Source organism: Arachis ipaensis, chromosome B08 (assembly GCF_000816755.2).
Source record: "Arachis ipaensis cultivar K30076 chromosome B08, Araip1.1, whole genome shotgun sequence".
Classification (NCBI taxonomy): Eukaryota; Viridiplantae; Streptophyta; class Magnoliopsida; order Fabales; family Fabaceae; genus Arachis; species Arachis ipaensis.
The window spans coordinates 9,297,367-9,302,366 of record NC_029792.2 but is presented as its reverse complement, the minus strand read 5'-3'; positions in this window follow the sequence as shown (position 1 = coordinate 9,302,366).

Here is a 5,000-nt window from a genome sequence, read left to right as displayed (position 1 = left end):
TATTTTTATAGTTTTCTCTTTTCTCCTACCTTCCGAAGAATAACACATCTACATTAACACTCTCTAATTTACGGAAAGGTAACTATCTCAATTTCATATATCATATACTTTCTAATATGACATTTCTATGGTCTATAGAATCTTTGAGAATGACTTCTTTTTATTTTTCATAAGAAAGAAAATACTTACTATCTGTGGGATCTGATACTACACCGCTGCTCAAAACCTTAGGTGTTGACCGATGTCGATTAGGAAGCAGCTCATGTTGTAAAGAACGGCGAAGAAGAAGCATTTTAGCATTCACCTGTCCGCCCTTCTTTATTTGAATTTTATGGAATGCTCAAGCAATGCGGGCTGTTCGCCTTTCGGAAAGGGTTCGCCTATTTGATTCAAAAGGCGCTACTAAACTACTAAAGTACAGCTAGTGTAGAATGCCGTTCACCCCGAAATACCTTCTTCTTCAAGAGCTCCCTATTCTCTAGCAGCCCCTTCTTTCACAGCCACCTCTGGGCTTTCCCATTCATTCATCCCGGTGGTGCAAGGCCGGCCGAAAGGTCTTAGAAAGTTAATTCTACAAGTAAAAGAGGGGCTCTTATTGAAACCTAGGTTGGTTGTTTCCCCGCCATGTCTTGATTTAAAAAAGTCAACACTTGAACTCTAGTTTCTATCAAGCAGAAGCAAGACAGACCATCTTGAGGGAAGAGGGCTGTTTCCCTGATGGCTATGAATGGCGCGAAGTATTCTTGTGTACCGCAGATTCAGATCCAAATGCACTCGGCTCGTGCGCAACCCCGCCCCCGTTTCGAGAATGCGCATTAGCAAACCTCGGCTTTCGTCGAAGTCTCGTTTGGAGATGATACCATGGAAGGACAATCTATCGATTGAGAGAAGCATAAGTAGCCAATATGTAGAAGCACTTTGGACACCTTCCTCCAACAGCCCATAATTCCATGTCATGATGGCGAAGACAAATGAAGTTTGGGGGTAGTAAGCTGGTTGCTATATAAATAAAATGACGACCCCTCGATATAGGGCTGTGGTAGGTGCCTAAGACCATCGCCGTACCTTACCAGATCCGGGCTCTAGGTGTAATTCGCGCAACGTGCCACTGATGTGTGCCCTAAGGTGGTTAGTTACCAATGAAGACGTGACCACCCTACCCACTAATGGACTATGAAGGGGGGCAGGCGAACGGGAACCGACCGAGAACCCGAAGGTCGATCTGAAGGCACAGAAATAGCTAGAACTGAATGCGGAAAGTATGGAAAAACATCTCGTAATGTATTTAACCAGAAAATTGATTATGCTTCCGTGGAAGTATCTACTCGTTACGCAATACATGGTCATGGGCCAATATCTCGGTGCTGTTGAATGTATGAATGAACACTTTACCCTAGTTGGGGGTGAGCGGGAGCTTCGCCGATCAGAATAGCAGCATCATGCTTCAATTTAATAAGGATGTTAAGCTGGCTCGATCACAAGAAATGATGGAAAGGTTGAAGCCCCAGTGGCAAAAAGAACAAGGTAACGGATGGAAGATAGATAGAACGAGGTGACATTGGAACAGGCAGTCAGGATAGAGACCCTATGGTTGGTCTCTATGCCTGCTTCACTTCGTAGCATTAAGGGGACAGTGATATGGTTAGTTTCAGATCTATCTCTTGTAGGGTTAGCTCCCCGTTAAGTGACTAAGGTAGTGCTCACTATCTTCGCAAGTTAGCAGCGTAATAGTTCAATAGAAAAAGGTCTCTTTTCGGTGCTCACTATCTTTTTGAATAAGTAAGTGCAAACAAAGGCCAATAGTAGTAATATCCTAGCGGCTGTCCGACCTTAAAATAGACTTGAGAGTCCTTCTTCTTTACGAATGGGACCTCACAGAAATGAAAGGCTAGTGCTGAATTAACAACAGTCGAAGCGAATGGCTGACCAAAACAAACCTTAAACACTTCGAAGATAAATAATACTGGCCACCTATCGGTGGCAGATTTCAAATCGAAAGAGTAACATGTTTGATTGCCAACTAGTCGATCAAGAAGTTTGTGCTGATTCCACCTTAGCTTAGTAAAAGCGAAGGTTCCATCTATGTGAATCCTCCTAAGCACTTGCATTAGCCAGTCATGGACCGGCTTCAGCAGCCTCTGATTGAGATTGACATAGATACCTATGGCGAATATTCTCCTTTTTCCTCCTCCCTCAATAGTCTGACCGAGACAGTCAGTAACTGGTGGAATCCCATAATTGAATGGTGATGGCAAGTTGGGATGGAATCGGCTAGTAAACCAGTCCAGATCCCATGCACTTAACAAGTCGTTAAACTTGTCATACACATATCGTACTGTAGGGGAGGCCACAAGGTACCCTGCGGCCATGACTCTCCATAAGTATGAGGCCCGACTAGAAAGAATTAAAAACTCACTAGTTCATAAGCAAGCTAGTCCTCCTTCAGTTGCAGAATAAATCTAAGCCTCTGGAGTTGCTAGCAAGCAAGGAGGAAGAATTCTATCAACTGGCAAGGAGAAAGGAGTATTTCAAGCATTTAAAGGAGGACTATTTCAAGCCTACAAGAGTGCCAATCAACCGAGCCACCAGGTTTGAGAATAAGGTGGGATCCCTGGATCTAGTGGCAAGTGAATCGCTGATCAAAAAGAGGATTTTGGAGAGATTCTTCATCGATCTAGTGGCATTGCTTGTCTGGTAGTTGATTGAGGAGTTTCAGAGTTCTTGGATAGGGGATAAAAAGAAGAGAGGTAAGAATCTATTCTAGGCTGCTACTTAGTCAAAGACTTCCCGGTAAGGAAGATTCATTGAATCCTTATCTAAGGGGTAAGAAAAGGGGCTTTCAGAGCCAACTGCATTTCCTAACTATGTTACCACAGAGCCAGATACGGGTTTAGGCACTTAAGCCGAGATTATTCTGAATACAAGATTCTAAGTGGAAGATTATGAGCCATTGGCGAAGGCTTGATAACTAGGGTAAATAAACGAGTCTGGTCCGGTTGTGAAAGGGAATGGGGGCGCATTGAAAAATCCTTAAACTAGTGTCCCCTTTGCAAACTGACTCAGCCTTAGGTGTCAGTAGCCTTATTCAAATAGGGGGTGGGTTTTCTTTCATCCCTATCAGCAGACCCATCTGAATCACTATATCCAGTCAACTGAGATTTCCACGTTCAAAGTCAAAGCTAGTCGAACTAGAGCGGGAAGGATTGTAGCTAAGCTAGTCCAGGGATTCTCTTTCCTATATATGCTAGAAAGAAGTTAGGAGGAGGGTTGTTTCAAGCTACGAAGTCGTTTTTGTGTTGAATTGGACCTGGTAGTGTCAACGAGCCGGCCTATACAGTACCAGGGGAATCCCTAGGAGTTGGCAGTTATTCTAAGGCACTTGGCCTCCCCATTCTTTTTCGTCTTATTTCTGAGTTCGTAGTTATTTTTTAGAGTTACTATTGTTCGATGTTCGCGGAGAAAGGATCCCATCCTATTCTACGACATTTAGTCTATTTATGCCATGACATGAGACAGATCTCTCGCAACTAGTTCCCTTGCTGCTTTCTTCTGGACAATATGTTTAAATAGGCCTTAGTGAATAGCCATATATGTGTATTAATAGGCCTATACCAGCTAGCCAGGTGACTAGGGTCGGGGGAATTGATTAACAGGACGGAATTGTTGGTCATACGTGGCTTTACTACAATCTGTATTTACTTGAATGATACTATAAATCTCCATCAAACTTTCTTGTAATTTATAATTGAACAAAAGCGAGGAGCGAACTGCGCCCCAAACTTCATTTGTCTTCGCCATCATGACATGGAATTATGGGCTGCTGGAGGAAGTGTCCAATTCTGGAGTCACAGAGCCATTCATTCTCCCCCATAATCTAGGCAGCGAGCTCATGCCCAAATTGACGAGGAGATGTATGGAATGAGGATTTCCACTAATCATGTGTTAAGCACAAGTGGAAAAGACCTAGTTGAGAGCTAGAATCATTCTGGTGCCCACTCCTACCTAGGCAGGAGGACATTGAATCAACCTCGGCCGTTATAATCCTACACCGGTTAATGATGCGATGGGAGAAGTTTTTTTTCATTTTTTTCATCAATGCTGGCGTTAAAGTTGGTTTAGACGAGGATCGTCCATGCCTAATACCAATGGACAAACCTCTGATCTGCCCCGTAACAATGGCTTCAGCATCCTAGCCCTCCCTAGAAAGGTGAAGTACGCCGAGCTTGTGACTCTTAACAATATAACGGTCTTTGCCGTTGATGACCTTTCGATCTTCTCAGGTTCTCACTCTTATATCAGCAACGTCAGGTTCCACATTGTGCCAAACCAAACCATTTCTTGTGGATCGCGGATCTGGAGAAGCTTCCGGCGGGGACTGTTCTGCCGACATTGGAACGAGGCCAACCGTTGCTTATCACAACCTCCGGTGCCGATGAGGATTAAGTGAGGATTAAGGTGCCGGACGTCATCCGCAACGTCAAGATCGTGGTGTATAGTGTGTACTTGCCATTTCCACATATATTTATTAATCCTGTGGCTGCGGCTTACGACAGTATCCTAGGAGGATCAGAAGTCTCAGGAGGAGATCAGACGATGGAAGGAACGTGTGCTGCTCCGGGTGGGTTTTCTTTCATCTCTATCAGCAGACCCATCTAGGAGATTTTACAATAGAAGTCCCTTGGCTATTTGAAAAGGTTTAGAAGAAGACAGAATCTGGCTAGCTTGTAAGCGGGGGAGCATGAAGGGAGTAGGGCGTTCTAGTAAGACTTCTTTCCTTCCTTGCACTGGGTTCGGCCACTATTCCTCTCCCGTTGGCCAAGTTACTTTGTTCCTTGCTGTGCGGGGTCTAGTTCAACCTCGTGCTGGGTAATCTATTACGATAACGTTAGCTCTTCTGTCAAGACTCATTACTTTCTCCAAGAGCCCTAATCTAATAGGGGAGGATGGTGCTTATAAGGTCTTAAGTAAGTTAATTAGTGTCACAAGTACGGTTGTAGGGA